Raw genomic sequence first — 23,726 nt, 5'->3', positions numbered from 1 at the left:
TCCTTGGGATATAGTCATTAATTACATGATAACATACTATTTTCCCCCCAGGACCAACCTCTTGTCCCCTGTGCATTGCAATCCGGCACCTTCCTCCTCCACATTGCCTGGGCCCAGAGGGGGCTGTTATTGAGAGCACAGGACAGACAAGCTCCCTGTCTCAGTTCAGGTACCCAGAACTGGACCCCGCGTGACCTGCAGCAGCACAGATTACAGAGAAAGTCCTGCTTAGTGCACATGCCAGAGAGAATCTTCAGGGAATTTAGTCGCTAAAATCTTAAGAGCCTCCTGAGCATGCAAACTCTGATTTTCCAAAGGCTTATTAACTCGGTAAAATTTGGGCAGATTGTCACAGGAATGGCAAAAGGCACATCCCTGACACAAAGGCCATCCCATTGCCAAATTTCAAGGCCCTGCTCCTAAGCATAGGGGGAATTAGAGCTTTTCAAAGAAATGCATCAGAATTTTTTAACAGGGGCAAAAAAGACATATTCTTCCCTAGCCTCATTCTCGGAAAAAGCTGAGTCGTTTTGGCTGAAATTTCCAAAAACAGTAAGCCAGATGGAGAAGTGAGTCACAGAGGGACAAAGTGACCTGTCCAAGGTCACACAGAAAGTCTGAGGCACCATAGGGTATTTAAACCTCCATCTCCCACATTCCAGGCTCATGTCCTAATTGGAGGGACATCCTTCCTCCCACACTGAAGTGAGTCAATCCTCTTGGTCTTGCAAAACACATAACCAACTTATTTATATAGCTGCCTCAAGGAGGCTGATATACTTGATGCTGTTTTTTTTTTTACTCCACTGAAACAAATTTCATCACTCATAACTGGAAGAAAAACAGCCTGTTGTTCCAGACCACACACACACACACACACACACACAAAAACCGTAGGCAAAACATCCTGCTCCAACAAAATCAAGACATTTGCCAGCCCTGTGCTGTACTGGGTTCGTGCAGAAAGTCATTCCCTTGCTATACAGCCAGCTCCCAACCACACGCTAGCCACAGAATAGCCTCTAAAACACTGTGCTGTACCAAATGGCATTTTGTTTTAAAGTCACAGGATTTTACTCTAGAGCACAACCTGAGACAGTGAAATTGCTGAATCCAACAGCTGCAAAACATGTGGAGCAATACGGACTGTGACCTCTTTCATTAGCTGGTTGAACAGTGAGGTCTTTCAAACAGGTTAATCAGAGACGTGACGACAACGCCTAAGCAATCCCATTTTCTATTCCTCTCCTCCCTTTGTGGTGCTCCTCTGCAGTTCACGGAGCTGAAATATGAGGTGGCAGGATGAGTGGCATTGCTTTTTGTTTCATAGCTTTCCACTATCTCACTTAGGCAGTAATGAATCTGAAGTGAAATCTCCTTCAGCTGACAAATGAAAAGGTGGTCCGTCGAATTGCAGGTTCTATTATAGGACGTGGGAGAGACCAGGGGGAAGGTTGCTTTTAAGTTGACCCTACACATCAGTAGCTCCTGCCCTTTTTCGGTGGTTGCCCCCTGTCCCCCCATCCCAGCATGGGTTGGAAAGGTAGATGCCTCCTTTCACCAAGCCCTGGCAGAGTTGACATTATTTTGCGCTCCCCCTCTGTCTATTTTTAAGTCTCTCTTCTTTCCCACCATTGTATTTTAATTCTCTGATTTTCTCCCTCTTTTTAAAATTCATTTTAAATAGTATTATTTTCTTCTTGGCCTTAAGCATTTGCTTCCCTCTCCTGGTGGCTTCCTCTCCCCTTCCTTCTACTCACCATGGTCTCAGATCTGTCTCTTCCTTTCTTAGGATATGGATGACTTCTGTTGACAGCAATGCGAGTTACTAGTATCCTGAGAGAGGAGAATTGACCCCAGATAGACCTGGGTGGGAATTTTTTGACAAAATGTTTTTTGCTGGAAAAGACAGATTTTTCAAACCAGCTTTGACAAAATTTTTTGTCAGGAAGGTTTGTCAGGTTCAGGACAGTGCTGTCTGATTCAATGCAAGAACTTGAACCTGTGCCTCCAACAGCCTAGGTGAGTGCCCAAACCACCAGGCTACTGGCTATTCTGGGGGTCTCTTTCTCTCTCTCTCTCTCTGAATTTATTGTGAAAATTTCCAAAATGTATCTTTTGTACCAATGCAGAACAAAACTAAATTCCGAGACTGTGAAATTTTTCACAGACTAGCATTCTTGTTTTCCAGCCCGAGCCCCAGGCTTATGTGCTTTCATGTCTGGGCAGAAGTTAGAGGAAAGGACCAACAGGTTGCTGTCTAAACCTGTGCCCATTTACACATCAGCGGCTCCTCTATATTGGGGGCCACTACCAGAGCAGGAAGTTGAGCAGCAACTACTTTGCCTGCAGCCACCAAAGCCTTGGGAGCAAAAAGCCTTTCCTAGATTGTTCTTAGAGTTTCCACACACTGTGTCGAGTCAACAACTCACCTCCTTTTTAGGGATTGATTTTGATTAATAAAGAAATTAATAAGATGACAACGTTCAGCTTAATTCCCTTCCGCAGGCCTGGCTTCTCCTATAGCTCCATCAGCACTACTCAGCCCTCCCCCTATATCATCTCTCCCTGAATAGCCAGCCTGTCTTCTCCTATATGTGTGTTCAGTAGCAAATCGTCTGCCTCACTGAGTCAGCAGAATCAGCTTATTCCTTTCCCAGTGGGCTGTTCGCTGCTGACAGGATGGAGTGTTCCAGGTAAACACTGCCAGCTTTTTCCAGGCACATTTGCAATGGGGATATAAGACGATCCAGAATTATGCCGTTTTTTCCCATACCCACGGCTCTGTCTCTTCTGCCTCAGGCTCTACCTGGCCTAGTCTGCTCCCCACTCAGTTTCTGAACTTCCTCACAGTAGTAGCTGTCAGCTGTGCTTGGTTTCCTCTCTGACTGCATGTGCACCAGAACAGGGGCCCACTGCCATCTTCCCTGTGCAAGTCCAGGTGCTCATAGCTGTCTCCAGCATGGGTTGTATTAATCACAGGCAGCACCTATGAGTCATCCTTTCCTAATGCTAGCCCTCCAGGATCACGATTCTGTGTAAGAAAGGGCTGGGGTGAAGGGAGCGGAAGCACAATGCTTCAAATTCATTGTCTTGGAAGATCAGAGAGGAGTAGGGATCTCAGCCTGAAGAGCTGTGCACTAAAAGTCAAACCAGAGCAGTCCAGCTATAAGGCACACGCTGGTTTTTAATAACGATGTGAAACTTTCCTCTTTCAGCAAGAGTGTGACTCAGCTTCGTTCACATGTCCGAACAGTGGAGCCATTCCAGGAACAAGCAGGAACTTGAAAGGGAGACAGGGCTGTTGTCTCCTGGAACCTACTGGATAAGCATCTTTATTGCTTGTTTTCAGTCTCAGAAACAATTGATATGAGGGGTTTACATATTAAGTTACAAAACGTTTTACTACATGTGGGAATTGTACTGCCAGTCAGCCTGTCTAACCCGCAGTATTGCCAGCCTGAGCTGTTCAAAATCATGAGTCAACCGCCTCGTCCCCGAAATCATGAGATTTTTAAACACAAATTTGGGGTTCTTTTCATTAGACTTCTTGGTTTCTGAGCCTTTAGAATGCACTCAGGTCACATTTTCAGACTTTTCTCTACAATGATGAGGGCTAGAAAAGATTCTCATCCCAAGTCCTGGAACTTGGAAGAAACACTGCCTAATCATGAGACCTGGCAATACTGAACCTATCTACTTGCTTAGGACTTAGCCCCTGGTTCAGCAAAGCCCTTAAGCACATGATTAAGTCCATCCCTGTTCACCAAAACAGATAAGCGCATGCTTAAGTGCTGCTGAAGTCGAAGCTTATTGCACAGATATGTCACAAATTCACGAACATCTACCTCTCAGGAAGGTAGCCTGCTTGGCTGCACTATAAAGCAGGATATACTGTGCTTGGTCTAGGAAAAAGAGGCAAGGGTAGGAAGTTGGATACAACTTCGCTGTTTCTTTGATTGGTAAGACACTAATTGCTAGCCATGCCAACCACCTGTCACTGAGATTTTGGAAGAGGCCATTTACATCCTGTAACTTATTATCGAGGTGTTTCCTGCAGAAATCAATATACTTTAGTCAAAGTCTGAACAAAACATTTCCTTAACATCTGAAGTAACAAAGATGTATTCATATCTGAAGTAACAAATATTTATGAGACTGTTCTGCAGTGAAATCCGCCCTCCTCTGCCACTCCCAAATGACCCCTTGGAGCTATTGGCTGGAATCCTGAATTTGAATCAGATATAGGGGCAGATTCTCTGCTGCAGCAGTGGCAAGGCAGTCAGGGAGCTGTAAACTCCCTTATTTCCCTTCCCAGTCTGGCTGGGTCACAGGCTAAAGCAGCCTGGGGGCTAGTCTAATTTGCACCAGCTGGCTATGGTCTTTGAGGGACCATACACGGCAGAGAATCACTGGGGCTCAACATGCTTTGTCCAATCAGTTGACGTGCCCCCTGTATTAGAAGCTGGGGTGGGGAGAAGCAGATGTATGAGCTAATCCGTCTCTATGAGTGCTATGGAATCACCCTCACCAGGGTAATTCCCAACAGGTGGGTTCCCTTTGAACCCCCTGAGGGGCAGAAAGAGAGTGGAAAGAGGCAGAGAATTTGCCCTGGGAGCCCAAATTCTCTTGGTGGAAAAAATTTCAACTCGAAACCATCCCATATTGTTTCCTTTTCTCTTCTGTCCAGAGTAATGAAATCAAGTGCACTGGGATTATTCCAACTGTGTTAAAAGCAGAGATAAGGTACACAGATGCATCCACTTGAACATCATGGGTTGAAAAGTTTCTTCTGAACACAACCGAATTTAAAAAAGCCAATGTGGATTTTCAAAAGGGGTTGGAGGAATGGAGGCAGACTGAAAGACATAGACAAAGAGATTGTGAAAAGGAAGCAGAGAGCAGGATGAAAAAGCAAAGTATTTAGTGGGAAAAATAGCCAAATCATGCAGAATAATTCCAGGGCCTGATTTTCAGAGATGCTGAGCACCCACAACTCCCATTGGCTGCAGTTGGAGATATGCTTTGCTCAATATTGCTGAAATGAAAGCCCTTGGGGCTAGATTTCTGAAACCTCTCCATACCCTCAACTGAGGTCACATTCTCAAGAGATCACAGCTCCCATTGAGGTACCTAAATAAGGACCCAGAGTTCCAAAAGTGGTCAACATCCAGCAGTTCCTATTGTGATGCTTCTGGTCACATTTTCATAAGAGCTCCCTGTCCAACAGGCAGAGCTCCCGTGAAAATCTGGCCCCAAATGTGGGTGCAGAGGTAATCGGAAATGTCTGGTTTTAGCGCAAAAATGTTTCTGAATAAAGGTTTCTTCCCACTTCAAAAATATTTTCAAGACAAATTGCTGAAGACTGAAGAAAACCCTGGTTTATATTTCAAGCAGCATCTTATGGAGATTGGCAAGAAATAGCAAAAGAGACGTAGTGTAGTCGATGTCTAAGTGTTCATGTATTTGGCATTATTAGTTGGTACCTCCTATGGAGATCCAATCCCGACCTCTTCCCAGAACCTCGTTAGAGATCTGCTTGAATCTATGGTCGGATATGCATTTAGAAATCTTTCTTTGAAAATATTTAAGTGTGAAATTTGCCCTAATATAGAGAGCTGGTGCATGATCTATGCAGCATTTAAGTCTCACTTACATGCACAAAATAGCGCTTAAATGGTGCACAGGCCTATTCTAGTCTTTTGCATAGGGATGAATTTCAGCCTACATTAATTTGTACAACATCCTACTTGATGTGTAACCTTTTCCATCTGATTTTGCCACTGTTCAGAGTGGAGGAGTTGTACAGAATGTAACTGGAGTTTCAGCTTGTTAGTCAAACAGACATTCTCTGCATTTTATTTCCTATTTAAGAATGCTGACGTGTCCTCATTATAAACAACTGAGGGCTTCATTTGTTACATTTCTGTTAATCATATACTCCTGAGTGCCTTCGTTAGAAACTTCTGGTTTGGAGAGTGGAGCTCATTAAAGAGACTAAGTTGTCTCATTGCAGTTCATTGTGAAACACATTCTTAGGAAGTGAAACCAACGAGTGCCAGCTAGATATATATATAAGAAAAACAGCACCGCTTGGTCATGTTACAGAACAGGATGCTCAGTTGGTATTGCCACATGTAAGGAACTGACCAGGTAGGTGTATAGTCTGAGTAGGAGGATTCAGTTCAGTAATTTTTCAAGAGAATATTATTTGAGCTCTTGAGATCAGGAGGGAAAGTTCCCCCCTTCCATTATTTTAATAAAATCATATTCCTTAAGATGCCCACTTAGTATTAGTTAGTTATGAAACATAATTCATGTCTGACATTACTAGATTACAGAGAAACAGACAGACAGACAGATATTTGGGGATTATCCAGTACCTCACTACCAATGGCACGTATATACAGTTATAAAATTAGTGATTGCCAGACTGTAAGAAAATCACTATGATCAAATTACAGGATTAGTTATTTAGTTTCTGATCATGCATTCCTAATATATTCAACTCTGTTGAAGTCTATGACATAGTGTGTGGGGCCTTCTGCCCCTGCTGGAGTTATTGCTGCCCTGACATCCCTGCTCCAAGGAAAAGTGTCACCTGGGAAAGAGGGGTGGTGACTTTAGACCTCTAAGCACTGCCTAGAGAAGCCACTCAGGTACTGATTTCAGTGGAACTAACAAGACTTGGTCCTCCAGAGGCTAGAAGAGTTGGGAGGAGGTAGTAGCCAATCAGGACCCATTGGGTAAGATAAGAGGTCTTGACTGCTTCTTCAAAGAGGAAGTTGGGTGAATTGGGGGCAGGAGAGGCACTTCCAAGCCTACCCAAAACACCCAGAACTGGGTCAGGGCCTAACAAACTGACCAAACCTAGAGTTAAAGTGTTTTGTTTGTTTGTTTGTTGTTGGTTTGTTGGTTGGTTGGTGGAGTATAAAGGCCAGGTGGCCAGTTTTTACTTTAATTTTAATTATCTGTTACTGGTCTAGCAAGTGGCTCATGGGTCACCTTGTTCCTGACGAGTTTTGACAAAGTCAATGGGAGTATTGCCTGCCATGTTTGCCAAAGAAAGGGAGCGCATTAAAACCTGCTCATGTAGTGGAATAAATACTATAAACCATATACTGTCCACATCTAATCACTAAATAATCAGCATATCTGAATCATACAAGATCTAACACAATAATATCTGTCACGGATTCATAGCATCTGTGCTATGCCATGGCCTGTAAACAGTCTCCTAGCAGTAACCCCTTTAACATGCTGGACACCAAGGACCCACACTTTTCCACAGGGCAGGATGCCACAACTCTGAGACTGGGCATTTGGGGTCCTGCTACCCCCGTTTCTTTCTGTGGCTCTCTGCAGTGAGTCCAACTGAAATCAGACTCCTGAGAGAGACTTCACCTTCTTAGGGCACAATGCATTCAGTAAGCATTTGCAACCTTCCCAAAGTAAGGTAACATTTATTTGTCACCTGGGATACAGCATCTGGAAGGCTTTAAGTTAGCATGACAGAGGTAAGTTTAGGAAGAGTTCATATCGGTGGAAGCCATGGCTTCTTCATACCCTGATTCTCTGAACTCCTTCTCTGCTGTCTTTTCCCCCTGTCCTACTCAGTCCGCAGTACCAGTTTAAGGGCCGTCTGTTCACACCTCCTCCCTTTGTTCTCCATTCTCAGCCATACAGTGTTCACATGTTCAGCTGCCTCAGCTTCCCTTTTGTTACGTGTTAATGTCCAGTCAGTAAAGCCTCATTGTTTTATTGGGTCCTCCAGTCAACCACGTTGATTCTAGCTAAGACCCTTCTCCCTACTTGTCCCTGGGAGTAACTAACGCTTTTGCACCCAATGGGTAGCAATACCTACTGCATATGTATAGAGTCATACAAATTGCTCAGAAACATATTACAAAAATTCCATATTCATCAAAAATCCCATATTCATTTGGGGAACAATTACCGCTGATTCTGTTTTTTAAACAAAAATTCAGACTTGCTTGTTAATTGTTAACTTAGTGTTTTCTCTGTGCAAACAGGTCATCACCCTGTCTCCTCTCTCATACACTGAGTACAGTCAAACTCCAGGGCACATGCAGAGGTCACAGTTTCTCACTGGAATAGACGAGCGATACTGGACATGGCGGGATCTTGATTTGGATCCAAACTTTCTTTGAGCTTAGAAGAGTTCACTCCTGGAGTTCTAATTCTGGCCCATCTTGATCTGTGATCTTTTAACTATTATTTGCACTGCACTAGTGTCTAAAGGCCCCAAGCATTTATTGGCATTTACCAGCAGCTGGTTACTGTCCCTCACACTGGGTTAGCTTTGGGGGAGGGAAGTAACACAGGCATTGTTCCTGCCTACCTCATGAGTCTGGACCCACAGCCAGGGAAGGCTACATGAGCTAATGGTGCAGGCATGCCAACGATTTGGCCCATAGTTTACAGTCCAGACTTCTAGCTCATTTTGAGCACATCAAATATTTTCCCTTTTACAATATACACAAAAGCCTCCAACTTCTGTTTTGTTAAGGTCACAGACTGCTCCACATGTCTATCTGTAAGAACTTTCCACTGTGTCACCCATTTCCAACCCTATTTGTAACCATTTTCCTCTCTCTCTTTCTTCCCCCCTCTCCTCTCTCTATAGCAAAGATGAGGAATTGCAAGAACATCCTACTTATTCTATTGGTGTAATTTAATATCAACAGCAAGATAGATAATGCTCTATTTCGCTCTGTGCTGTATCAAAACCTGACAGTTTATAAAGATTAGATATTTTTATTCCAGAGGTTCTGTAGGTTAAAGTAGGTAACTAAAGCATGGTAAAACAGATGGACAATTAATGATTAAGAAGGAAGGAATTAAGAAAGATCAAGAGAGTAACAGATTTGTTTTGTTTTTGCTACTATGGAACATGGTTAGCTTGTCCAATATTATAAAAGCTATGAGAAGAGCTTGCTGAAAAAAGGATTCCCATCCATTTTGGTTAGTAGAGTATATTCATGTCCATCATATTAATACTGGGGGTATTTTACTCTTTTACAGCACTCTGGCAGAGTTAGAATGTTAAACAATTATTTAAGAGACAAGACAGTGTAATGGTAAATTGTTACAGGCTTACAAAATGTGCCACAATCATAATATAACGCTCCAAATGTGTTAAAACAATGGACTTCAGCAGAGTTAAACCTGGGATGAATTTGGCACCTGCTTTTTTACAGGACTGTAACATAACTCTATAGTATGGTTTTATCAACACAGTTTGGTCCCATCAAGATCTGTTATAACATGTTAGAGGCATAATTTGATAGTAACCTATGGTCCCCTGTAAGATGCTCTCCAAATAAAAGGTTTGTGGGAATATTTTTAGAGGTGGTTTTTATCAATCTAGGTAGTTTTCACTCATCATCTGGCTTGCTGGGTGTGTAGTCTAGGAGATGGTCCAGTGGTTAGAGTGATAGTCTAGGCTGTAGGAGACCAGCGTTCAGTTCCTGCTCTGCCATAAACATCCTATGTAACCAGGGGTCAGTCACAAAGGCTGTGTCTACATTTGGAGCAGGGGGTGTAATCTGTTTGAGTCATCATACGCACAGTAGCGCTCATCCAGCTAGTGCACCTAAAACAGTAATGTCGAAAGCAGCAGCATGGGAAACCTGCCTGGCCTATGGATGCATATATGAGGTGGCTAGCCCATGTTACGGTAGCTACAACCACTATTTTTACCATGCTAATGCAAGTATGTCTACTTGAGCTGGGACTCCCCCACACAGAGCTCGAAGTGTAAATGTAGCCTTAATCTCTCTGTGACTTAGTTCCCCATCTGTAAAATGGGGATAATAGTATTACCCTACCTCCTGGGGTGTCATGAGGCTCAATATATTAAAGATTGTGCTGTGCTCAGATACTGTGGTGATGGGGGCCATATAAGTACCGAAAATAGACAGACACTCAAGCACATGTTTAAGTGCTGCGCTGAATCGGGGTGGGCTTAAGCATGTTCCGAAGAGCTTTGCTGCCTCAGGCCCTTAGCACGGAGTCGAAATGAGCGAGCTGCTCTAAGCAAAATCGGTTTGTTCATTGATGTGGTGCTGCTCTTACTGGAGCAGGAAAATCAATTAAGGTGAAATTGGAGATCTGATATTTACTCCTCCCTTCATAAAATAAATGTGAGTATCTATCCTTGGAAGCATGAATGAATTTGTACCACTGATTCAGTCATCATTTCCATTTGATGTCTTTCCTAATACTCCTACTGTACTTCCTCTTAGACAGACTATTCCTAGCAATGACCTTTCCAGTGCTGCTTCAGTGGGGAGGGGACATCCACTCCTGTCAGCTAACATGGAGGAATGCCTTTATGGGGTCAGTAGATAAAACGCAGGAACGTTTGCATAACTGAGGGTAACGGGTAAATCCCTAAATACAGCAGGTGCATCTGTGTCCAGAGATAGATACTCTCACCAATACGATACCATTCAAAATATGTAATGAACAAAAGGAGATTGCCAAGAACTGGAAAAAAATCTAGCACAAACACCAATCACAGTTGTGAATGAACAATGCAGTTTAAACTGTGCATTACGTCTGTGTGGGGATGACTGTGGAAGGAACAGCCATGCAGAGATGAAAAGATCTGTGGTCAAGACCAGCACAAGCTGACAAGGAAGGCTACCATGGGGCTCAGTCTGGGGAGGGACCATGGGACCCTGAAGAACAAGTGCAGAGTGGCTGCATTTGCTACCCCAAACATTAGGCTGGAAAAGCAGCTGAAAAGGTCCAAGAAATTATACAAAGGGACCCAGAGAGGGTAAAACATGGACAGAAAAATAAGATTTAATCTGGATATGGGAAGGAATTCAGAAAAGAACAAGTACCATGATCAGGGGTTGAAAAGATTCATTTAAAAGGATAAGTTAAAGGAAATATGGTATATATGGAACGTCTCCCTTTCTTAATTTCAGTCCCAGCACTCATAATTATATACTTACATCAGTGGGTCTGTTCAGGTGCTTAACCATGTGTATAAGTGGTTATAGGATCAAGCCATAGTAAGGATATGATGCCCCTACAAAGATCTGAAGAGGATTAACACACAGGAGAGAAAGGGATTATTGAGTGGTACACAAGGATATAAGTAGGAATGATGGGGCTGAAACAAAGAAATGGGAAATTTAGGCTGAATATTACGGAAGACTTCCTGATCATCTTTTTCGGTTGAGGTCTAGTCTCCCGAGGAAGTGGTGGAAGCCATGTCACTTGGAACATTTTAAGCAGCCTAGACAAAACACTGGAAAACAGGCCAGAGAACTTCACCAAGTGAAGCTCTGCATTTAGCCAAACAACTTGTGGGTGAACTAGTTTGAAAAGGTACCATAGGAAACAATGCCACATGGCAGAAGAATGGATGCTCCTTTCCCATCTCTCTAACTTCAGTGATTCTAAGAAGAAAGTCAAACATCTCAGTAGAGGGGGTACATCTTCCTGCAGGGAAGGGAAAAAAGTGAAATTGTTAAAGTCTACCATTGCAATGGAGCAGATAATTAGGCAATTAGTACTGTTAAAAGTTGACAGAGCACCAGAGCTCAGATGAATAACACCCCAGAATCCCAAAGGCACTAGAATGAGAAAAATAAGAAAGCCCGTGGCTAAAACTTTTGATAGCGCCCTCAAAAGAGGTGAAGTTTTAGAAAATTAGAAGGTGGGTGTGCATTTCCCACATGTACAAAGGTAAGAAAAAAGGAGCCAGACAACTGCAAACTTGCAAGCACGCTGCCAGGCATGAGAGAGATAAGGGGAGCACAGTAAGGGATGGGATTATAAATATTTAGAACTGTCTGGTTTCATTAACGACAGTTAGCTCTAGAAGTGTGCAAAATATTTGTGACAGAATGTAAAGCTACTGGAAATTTAAGGGTTCCCCCTCTCCCAAATACACACACATTCTGGTTTATATGCTCCCTCCCTATGGAAAAGTGGGGTGGGAGGAACCCATGAATGGAAAGAATGAACAGCTCCATTACAGCTTCACAGCCTGCATGTTCTCTCTCTCTTTGGGGCCAGCAATGGGGTCGAGTAGACAGGAGGCAGAGCTGGAAAAACAATAGAGAGACAAAGGATCCACAGCGATCCCAGGCTCCAACCCCAATGGCTGTCTGTCCATTAACATTTCCCGCTGTTGTGCTAACATCGCAATGCAGGAGTGGTGGTGTAGACCAGCTGCCAGCCTTTTAACCTCAGTGTCATCTAACTCAGCTCACAGTATGTCTAGATTTCAGGGTAACAGCCGTGTTAGTCTGCATTCGCAAAAAGAAAAGGAGTACTTGTGGCACTTTAGAGACTAACTAATTTATTTGAGCATGAGCTTTCGTGAGCTACAGCTCACTTCATCGGATGCATACTGTGGAAACTGCAGAAGACATTATATACACAGAGACCATGAAACAATACCTCCTCCCACCCCACTCTCCTGCTGGTAATAGCTTATCTAAAGTGATCACTCTCCTTACAATGTGTATGATAATCAAGTTGGGCCATTTCCAGCACAAATCCAGGTTTTCTCACCCTCCCCCCCCCCCCCCCCACACACACACAAACTCACTCTCCTGCTGGTAATAGCCCATCCAAACTGACCACTCTCTTTACAATGTGTATGATAATCAAGGTGGGCCATTTCCAGCACAAATCCAGGTTTTCTCACCCCCCCCCCCCTTTTTCAAAAACCACACACACAAACTCACTCTCCTGCTGGTAATAGCTTATCCAAAGTGACCACTCTCCTTACAATGTGTATGAAAATCAAGGTGGGCCATTTCCAGCACAAATCCAGGTTTTCTCACTCCCCACCCCCATACACACACAAATTCACTCTCCTGCTGGTAATAGTTCATCCAAAGTGACCACTCACTGTAAAGTACCCGCGGCCACCAGACACCACAGCCTGTCTGCACCTGTGCTATCACCAGTGGCATGGTGACAGTGGGAGATTAAAAAAAATGTTTTAGTGTTGACAGAATGTGTGCAGATGTGCAGTGGGACTTCCCTCCTCATTGTCCGGCAGCCCTTAGCCTCAGACACAGCACCTGGGCATTCTGCCATAAGCTCATTTCCCCAGCCTCACACTGTGACTTCATGGACATGAGTCACAGAGCTCAGGCAGCAGGATGTCAACTCTTGGCATGTACAATCAACAGACCAGTGGTAGTTCTAGAGTGCTCCTTTCCCAACAATGGCACAGTCCAGTTTTACCATTTAACACGGGGGCTCTGCAGATGTTTTGCAGAGGAGTGGAAAGTTGGCCTTCCTGGAGTGGAGGGGCAAGCTGCATTCTTGAGGCACTTGTGGACAGGACAGCAGGTCCAGAATTGTTCTTAGGTCTCATCTCAGGATCCACAATAAGTGACAGTGGCTCATTTGTCGAACTTGATGAGTCCATCATCATCATCAAGTGGGATGTGGGGGAGGGGTTCCAGCTGGTATGGGAAAGGTCCAACTGAGCTAGGAAAAAGGGAGGAGTTATTTCTCAGTGCATTCCTTGCGAAGATAAAGGTATAGAAATCTTTCCCCTTCACAAGGCCCCATCAGGTTTTCCCAACGGCTTTTCCCCCTTCCAATACGCATGTGTGGAGGGGATGGGAGTAGGGTGACGAGATGATAGCAATAGATTGAGATACAAATTCAAGTGGCCTCATATAATAGAAATGTTCTTCAAAATTGTTTAGGAGCAGGCAATATGAGGTGTAAATAATTATGGGACAGCTCAGAATGGCAAGAGACTATTGTTGTTTACCCTGCATCGCACAGAAAAGGGTGGGCAGATCATTTGCATCCAACAGAGCAAGTACAGAATGATCAAAACAATAAAAGCTGATATTCTGCAAAAGTGAAAAAAAGACTGAATGATCATTAAATTAAGATATTAAAAAAAAAGGAGCTTGGCGCTCTTCTGGAAAAGCTTAAGTACCAATAGGAACTGATGGTAATGAAGGAAGTGAGGTTTGAATTTAGCAAATGATGCTTACTTGATTACGCCCATATGCAGCCATTGATGAGCTCTTGATGAAAAATTGGATTGTTTACATCCATTAGGCCAAGCAAATGGGAAGCTGAGCTTAATATGCCCCAAAACCTTGAGAATAAAAATACTAGCAATAATTGTGACATTTTATGTGCTGGCAAGGACTTTGCATCAAATCCTGGTCAGTGGTAAAACGTTGGGTTGTATGAAACCCTGCAATATTGCATATCTATTGAGCAGGCCACCTGATGACTGACAACTTTAATTTTACCGTGAAATTGGCTGACTGCTGTTGAAACGTCCATCCCTTTTGACAGGGATAGGGCAGAGTACTTTCTAGATATTTACCACCAGAAACTTCCAAAGTCAACCTTCCACCCTAACAGACTAGACATGTATGGAAGGAATGGGGAGGGGGGTATGGGGGGTGGTAGTTGTGTGTTCATTTCACTCAATTAAAAGATATCATAGTCCCATATTACTTCTCTCCATCAAAGATCAGGTCAGTGATATTCTAATGAAGACTGTCTGTGGCAGGGTGCTCATCACATATGCATTGTCCCTGCCTGCTTTAGAAGAAAGGACTGCATACATGTTAGTCACTGAGATATTGTGGATCTGCCTACTCAATGAACAATGTACAATCCTTGATTTAAAAAGTGGAGGAAAATCAGCTATATTATTTAAGTTTCTTTAATATTGCTAATGACTGCACATGTGACCTGACTTAAGAGGGCATAACATAGAGCAAAATCCTGACTGCTTAACCCACACACAAGGGTCCTGTTGAAAGAGATGCACTAAGTTTGTTAGCAGGCAAAATGAATGGTTTTGTGTGATCTTGCATGAGATAACAATTGTCTAGTGTTTAGGTTATTCTGTACACCACCTTAAAATGCCATCATACATAGCTGAATCCTGAATCAGCAGAGAAAGTTATATTATAGTCTGTTAAAATAAGAATGAAATAGGACAGGGGTTCTTAGCCTATGGGTCATGACCACCCTGTCTTTTCTGTGTTGTGGACTGGAACACGTTTTAGGGGCAGACCAAGAAAAACTCACAAAGACAATCTCAAGCCCAGCCTCCAATCCGGCAATGTTGACCTGAACACCTGGGAGCTTTTGCCCATGTCAAGATCCAGTGCTGGCAGCTGTGCCACCTGGGATGAAAAGATTTTGAGAGTTCACAAATTGCTGCGGTCAAGGAGAGATATGTGAGGCATAAAGCTAAAAGCGGAACATATTCATCTACAATTGTCTTTACCTGAGGCACTTGTGGACTGGACAGCAGGTCCAGAATTGTTCTTAGGTCTCATCTCAGGACCCACAATAAGTGACTGTAGCTCATTTGTCGAACTCGATGATTCCACCACCACCACCACCATCATCATCAAGTGGGATGTGGGGGAGGGGTTCCAGCCGGTATGGAAAACATCTTTTAAGAGTTTCCTGCTCTTGTTACAATATTTGTCAGATGTATGAGAAATTGAAACTATGCAATGAAAGAGAGAGTGAGCAAGAGAGAGAGAGAGAGAGAGAGAGAAAAGGAAGCTCATGCATTGTAATGCAGCAACAAATTATTCTCTTGGTGAAGATGGTAATTGCAATTTAATTTGGTGGAAAATTAACCCGTTCTTGAGATAGTGACAATGCTTGTTTCATGATCCTATGAAACAATGCTCTGAGTGGTGATGAGAGAATAATATAAGATTCAGAGATGCTGTTTGCCTCAGTAGCCAAAAGTACATGTTTTGAATAAGATTAAGGCTCTCCCAAAGTCACAAATCTGCAAAGGCGAGATCCACTACTGGGAAATACTAAGCACCCTCAATTCCTCAGTTCTTCACAGAGAGCACTTGGTCTCCTCTAGGATGAGACCCTAAGATTGGATATCTCAAGAGAATGGGCTTTCTTAAGGGTCCATTCCTACCGGGTACTTAGCATCCTCTAGGAGGTGCGATGTCAATAATCTCCAGTTATTGACTTTAATGGAAATTGAAGATGCCTAGTTGTCAATTCACCCACTAGACACTCAGAACATCACAGGATGGGGTTCTAAATGACTTCTGGTACCTCCTGCTTCCCATCAGGCTAGAATTATTTCAGAACTTTCCCTTCAGGTAACTGACAGGACTGGGCAAGGCAGATTCACATGAAAGTGAAAGCAGTGAACTAAATGAAGTTATCCAAACTTTTGCAAATCTGAAAAAAGTTTCAGTTCACTTATCCATGTGATGGTTTGGGTCAATTTCTTTTAAATGTAAACCAGTGTGATCATTTGTAGCCAGAAATTATTTTCCTCCAAATTGTAATAAACAAACCGTTTGCAAATACTGCCAAAAACCCAAGTGACTGCTGTTGCTTTGAGCTTAAGAACAAAGAGAAGCTCTGAAATTGGAATATTGGATCCTCAGATGGTGGTAAATTCTTATAGTTCCTTTGTCTTCAATAGGGCTAGACTGCTTTACACCAGTTGGGGATCTGGCCCCTCCATTGCAGTTCAACTCTCTGGACAATATTGAGGTTTGTGTATTTGCATAACATTTTTAATAAGTCCTCAAGTGTTGTCTTAATGTTGTGCTGTCACCAGAGGCTGATTAATTATCAAGGATTCCTGCACAGCTGCTAAAGGAAGAGAAATGTGTTTTGAAGAATGGCATCTTCTGTAGCAGCCATATAGCATGGAGCTAATTATTTCTGTCTGTGTCATTGTGTTGCTGTGGATGGGAGGAGCTGGCATTTCTCCAGTTTCTGGTACTTTAAGGTAATAATGGGACTGTCTCAGCATGTAGCACGTTAGGAGGAGGTTAATTCACTTGCTGAATCTTGTATTAAATCCCAGATTTATGTCAGCAAAGAGCTGTTAAAAGTGAAAAAAATGCTATCCAAATCTATTTTGCATACAGAATCATAGAAAATTAGGGTTGGAAGAGACCTCAGGAGGTCATCTAATCCAACCTTCCACTCAAAGCAGGACAAACCCTAACTAAATCATCCCAGCCAGGGCTTTGTCAAGCCAGGCCTTAAAATCCTTTAAGGGTGGAGATTCCACCACCTCCCTAGGTAACCCATTCCAGTGCTTCACCACCCTCCTAGTGAAATAGCTTTTCCTATTATCCAACTTAGACCTCCCACACTGCAACTTGAGACCATTCCTCCTTGTTCTTTCATCTGCCACCACTGAGAACGGCCTAGCTCCATCCTCTTTGGTACCTCCCTTCTGGTAGTTGAAGGCTGCTATCAAATCCCCCCCTCACTCTTCTCTTCTGCAGACTAAATAAGCCCAGGTCCCTCAGCCTCTCCTCATAAGTCATCTGTCCCAGCCCCCTAATCATTTTCATTGCCCACCGCTGGACTTTCTCCAATTTGTCCACCATCTTTTCTGTAGTGAGGTGTCCAAAACTGGATGGAATAATCACTTCCCTCGATCTGCTGGCAATGCTCCTACTAATGCAGCCCAATATGCCATTAGCCTTCTTGGCAACAAGGGCACACTGTTGACTCATATTCAGCTTCTCATCCACTGTAATCCCCAGGTCCTTTTCTGCAGAACTGCTGCTTAGCCAGTCGGTCTCCAGTCTGTAGCGGTGCCTGGGATTCTTCCGTCCTAAGTGCAGGACTCCTCACTTGTCCTTGTTGAACCTCACCAGATTTCTTTTGGACCAATCCTCCAATTTGTCTAGGTCACTCTGGACCCTATCCCTACCCTCCAGCATATCTACCTCTCCCCCCATCTTAGTGTCATCCGCAAAATTTCTGAGGGTGCAATCCATCCCGTCATCCAGATCATTAATGAAGATGTTGAACAAAACCGGCCCCAGGACTGACCCCTGGGGCACCTCCGCTTGATACCGACTGCCAATTAGACATCGAGCCATTGATCACTACCCACTGAGCTCGCGATCTAGCCAGCTTTCTATCCACCTTATAGTCCATTCATCCAATCCATACTTCTTTAACTTGCTGGCAAGAATACTGTGGGAGACCATATCAAAAGCTTTGCTAAAATCAAGGTATATCATGTCCACTGCTTTATGTTTAGATGAGGGTAAATTACACTGGGGAAATCCTGACTCTAGCCATTGGAGTTTGCAGGAGATCTCAGGTGATTTGAAAGCTTGCTCAGGGATCTATGGAGACAGGAATATATGTTCTGGGTGCTGTGCATACTGACTTCTCATACACATTGTCTATGACTTGTGCAGATATTTTCAGTGTGAGGCTCGCACATTTTCTTCCTCATCATTGTAGAAACTTCCTCCTAGGCTGGCTTTCCAGCTCCAGCTCCTTTTCAACTGCTTCTTCACTTCTGCACAGACTCCTGACCAGCTTCCTTGCTATCTTCCAGCTTCATTGCAAGAGTCTCTAGTGGATCTGCTGGTCCTTCCTTCCTCCTCTGATGCTCCCCCAGAATGAGCTCATATCTCTCACCATTTCCATTGCCTCTTCCATCTTCTACTCCTGGGGGATTTCTGTGCTACTGCACCTGTGCATAATTAATGAGCCGTGCATATTTTTATTTTTTTTTGTGCACAAAAAGGCTTCTGCTGAAATGTTGCGACCACAGCAGCTGCTCCCAGCCAGCTAGGGAATAGCAAGAGCCTACCTTCTTTGCAGTGCCTGTCAGGCCAGCTCAGGAGACGGTGGCTATGGGGAGACAGACAGCATAGGGTGCTGGGGGGGGGTCAGACAGGGGTCATAACAGCTAGTGGGGAGGACAGACTGGGGAAGGGGTTGAGTGGGAGTGGAAGTGCAGGGCCACAGGTGGGAGGGAGGTGCAGCAACACATGGTGATGGGGGAGGAGGGGCAGAGCTACATGGGGCAGAGGGTGGCTGAGTGGGGGCACAGAGCCACATGGGAACAGGGAGAAGGGGTACAGAGACACATAGGGATGCGAAGTGGCTGGGTGGAGGCAAAGAGACACATTGGGATGGGGGAGGGGGTACAGAGCCACTTGGGGATGAGGGAGTGGGTGTCTGAGTGAGGGTGGAGTGACACATGCGGACAGGGGTTACAAGGACACATGGGGGTGCAGGAACACATGGGGACAGGAGTAGATGTGCCTGACTGAATGGGAGAGGTTTGGGTCAGTGAGAGTCTGCATGGGGGAAGCTTCCTAACAATCCCTCCCCACCCCCACCAGCCCCCCAAAAGCCCTGTTCCATACTTTTCCCACCCATACCCAACAGCCCTCCAAGTTCACACCCAGGCTCCTTCCCAGCAATTTACTTCCGTCAGCTCCTCCATTACCCCTGACTCCCCCAAGCCTTTCCATTGCTTCTGAAGGGTGCGGGAAATATGGTTCTGTATTGTAGTTTAAATGAGTGATTTTAAAAGTTCTGTATTAATATGCCTAGTAAGGAATCTATTTGTCAAAAAACATTTCCTGAATCTTTTTTGTTCTCTGTATTGTTACGGACATACTTGCTGACAGGTATTTTGAAATAAATGACAAAAATAATTGAAACTGGTCTGATTATATTGTGTTATTTTGACAAATCATATATACAGAATTTTCAAATATTGTGTGCAGAATTTTTATTTTTTTGTTGCAGAATTCCCCCAGGAATAATCTTCCCTATGAATGAGACAGACCTTAACTCACCATCCCACATAATCCAAAAAACTCTCAGCTGTTTAGGGGGACTAAGTGTCTTGGCTTATTAGGGGTGCCCTGGTATTCCAGTTTATTATATTCAAATAAAGTCATTGTCCCAGTTACAATAAAAGATGGGACAGAATGGACATTCCAATCACCCTACCCTCCTCACCCTAACCTGGATGTTGTCTCTGGACTCAAAGGTGACATTCTCTGGCCTCATTTTTTATAGGGACCTCTGTGTGGGTGCACAAGAGGAGGCAGGCCTTAATTCCCCCTGCCCAAACAACCACTCTCACCTCCTTTCTAGCTACAACTAATGAGCTGGATCGGCCACAGTGAATCAGCAAGAAGGAGTCCACATCTACCAACAGGATTGCTCAGCACAAAAGCCCTGAGACCCTGTTTCATGAGCCATTGCTGGAGACTAAGAAGCTGCAATGGGTATTTTGATACCATGAAATCCCAGAATCTTTCCTAAAATATTAATAGGTTTGTTATGCCACATATTCTAATTTTAAAATTCAGCCTTAAATAATTTAGCAGTCTTAGAAAAAAACAAAAAAGAAAACAAAACAAAAAAACACTTCATCGAGGTTGCTGCATACAGTTACTAAATTGAATTTGCAAGAATATTCTTTGGTTTATTATTCATTTCTAGTTAGATATTTAATAAGCCTGCCTGTTAACCTTCAGCACTTGAGCCTTTTTACCTTTCTACATTCACCTGTTAAAAGGATTAGATCCTGCAACCACCCTATGCACATGCTCCACTTTATTCACATGGGCATTCAAGCCAGCAGAACAACTCCCATCAGTAATGTTAATTACTGGTATGTGTTTGCAGGCTCAGGGTGTTATTTCTGAAACAACTCGCTAATATGCTTATCTCTCAACCCCAAAGCATCTCTCACCTGCCAGATGCCTAAAACCTCACCTTTAGCTTTGCCCCAACAACTCCTAACATAGTTGCTTACACAAAACCCTCTGGCATATAAAAAACTGAGTTTATGGACAGGATAGATTTGTAGCGTTTAAGGCCAGAAGGTACCGTTCAATCATCTAGTCTGACCACCTGTACATTGCAAGCCATTCGATTTCACCCAAGTTACCCTGGTACTGAGCCCAATATCTTGTGTTTGACTAAAGCAGATCTTCCAGAAAGGCATCCAGTCTTGATCTGAAGACTTAAAGAGATGAAGAATCCACCACTTTCCTTGGTAATTTGTTCCAATGGTTACTCACCCTCACTGTCAAAAAAATGTGCCTAATTTAATTTTTCTGGCTTCAGCTTCCAGCCATTAGCTCTTGTTATGCTTTCGCCCTGCTAGATTAAGGAGCCCTTTAGTACTAGTATTTTCTCCCAACGAAGGTACTTGTACACTGTAATCAAGCCACCACTCAATCTTCTTTCCAATAAATTAGCTCCAAGGCTCTCACTGTACGGCCTTTCCTCCAGTGTTTTTGCTCTTTTCAGCACCCTCTTCAATTTTTCAACATCCTTTGAGAAATGTGGACACCAGAACTGTGTGCTGTATTGTTGTTTCAGTCTCACCGATGCTGCATAGAGAGGTAAAATCACCTCCCTGCTCCTACTCGCTATTCTCCTGTTTATACAACCAAAGATCACATTAGCTCTTTTTGCCACAGGATCCCACTGGGAGCTCATGTTCCCTTACTTGTCCATTATGATGGCTAAATCCTTATCAGAGTTACTGTTTTCCAGTCCCCCATTCTTTAGGCATGGTCTGCATTCCTTGTTCCTAGACATATAGCATTGTATTAGCCTGTATCAAAACACATTGTGTTTGAATGGGTCCAGCTTAGCAAGAGAACCAGATGCTCTGTATGACTGTCCTGTCCCCAGCATTATTTACCATTCCACCAGTCTTTTTGTCATTCACAGATTTTTATCAGCTGTGATTTACATTTACTGCCAGATCATTGATGAAAATGTTGAATAGTTCTGGCCTCGTATCGACCCATGAGAACCCCACTAGAAACACTCTCATTTAATGATGATTCCCCATGACAAACACTTGTTGAGACCTGTTAGTTAGCCAGTTCTTTACCCATTTAATGTGTGCTCTATTGATGCTGCATAGTGCTAATTTTTGAAATCAGAATATCATGCATAACTAAGTCAATAGAAATTGAATTTTATAAAGAATCAATAATGATGGAGGCTACTGTACTGGCTGTATTATTCAATTTCACTTCTGAAAATGTTGGCCTAACTAAGGGTCAGATTATGTTACCACTAGCCATAGTGAGCTGTCCCTGCAGAACGCCTCATGTGGGTAGGTACTTACCAGAGTGTGTGAGGGATACCCTGTATATTTAGTTTAACATCTAGCCCTATACCACCACGCATTCAGACTGGAGAATAACCCAAATAATTCATCCTGCAGACTTGGCTGGTTTCCAGGGCATACTTAGTATGTTTCATGCTCCTAACTTCAGAATTTATTGAACTCTTAAAAACATATTGTGAACCCTGAAACCATCAATATGCCAGCTAACTTTCTCTATTTAATTTACACTTCTAGATGGCCTTGTTTTAAATAGATTTAGAAGTTCAAAAGATGAAAATGAAAAATTGCATCTTAATGAAGAACTCAGCAATATTGAAAAAAATAGTTTTCATTAAACTGTTGTAAAGCCATGGAAACTCCTGCAAGAAGCAGCTGTTTTGCCTTGTATGGCATCAATAATTTAAAACTTAATCATTGTGCTTTATTTGGTACAGGAAGCTTCTGACTTTAACATTTGCGCGTATTTTTCCCCCAAGGAGAAATAGTTCTTTAGCATAAATATTGTTAGATATCTATTCCCCTTAAAAAAAATCTTGGAATATTTTCCGTTAATGATACTATTTAACCCTTCAAAGTTAAACACATCCATTCTGATGAATGATCAAAAGTGTCTCTTCTTCATTTAGCAGCCCATGTAGATTATCTTTCTGGAATACACTTACAAACCATGAAGGAAAACATCATTGTGATGGTAATCTTTGAAAATTACAATCTTATTTAACTGTGCTCCGGGTAAATGAAATTCCATGCTTATACCTCCCAAGCTGCTAGGCTCTCTATTTTCCTTGTGTATCAAAAACTCCATTTATCTGAACACATTAAGCAGCTCCGAAAAAGCTTGGATCAGCAGGACTACAATGTGAATTTTCAGGCTAGCATTCTTTTGCATGTCTTTATATATAATAACCCTTCTCTTCTCAAAGCCTTTTGCAGACAAGGAACTTGAGCCAAGCCTCATTGAAATCAAGCAGTGGAAAGATTCCTGTTGACTTCAATGGGAGCAGGATATGGCCTTTTAGGTATACAGCGCCACCGAAATGCAGGTATGTGAGGAATGATAGTCAGTGCATGGCAAATTGCACAACAGTTATGGGAGGGGAGATCCTGCCCGATGATACTGAGGCAAACCTCCACTTTTATTAAAAGTGCTACAGAATATTTCATGTCCATGTACAGCAAGCAAGACTTTGGGTTCAAGTTTTCTGTTGCATCTTCAGGTGGCTCAGAACAGAAAGGCAGTGCCTGAAGGAGGGGCACACAGCTGTTCGTTCTTCTGGCATGCCCCAGGGGCCAAAACAACCCTCCCTCTATCCCCCGCCAGCAAGCATAATTTCAAGCACCTTAGGATGTGCTCTAGTTTACCACTGGCTCTTAGTTATTCTGCATATGGGCTGCTCCAAAACAGACCAGAATCTCCACTGTGGCATGTACTCTGGAGACTCCCCTGAGCCTCCTCTTATACTGCACTGGGTGAGTTCTCGTCTGGCCCTTTTACTACCAGCAGAATGGCATGTAGGAAATGGGATGTCGGACAAAATCCTTGGCTTTTCAGGTTACTTCTGAAAATCCCACCCACATTTAACTGCATGGAATTAAAATGTATTGCCCTTAGATGGAAGAAAGGCTGATCTAACCTTTCTGAGATTCAAACCTATGGTTCTAGTAGTTTCCAACCGGCGGTTTACATCACTATCACTAAGCACTAAAGAAAATGTTCGGCTTTTGGGGTGGAGGTGAGTATGGGGGTGGGACAGACACAAATTTACAGGATTAGAGGCCAGAATGAAAAATCTAC

The sequence above is a fragment of the Eretmochelys imbricata genome, chromosome 10 (assembly GCF_965152235.1).
Source record: "Eretmochelys imbricata isolate rEreImb1 chromosome 10, rEreImb1.hap1, whole genome shotgun sequence".
NCBI lineage: Eukaryota > Metazoa > Chordata > Testudines > Cheloniidae > Eretmochelys > Eretmochelys imbricata.
This window is presented reverse-complemented; position numbering follows the sequence as displayed.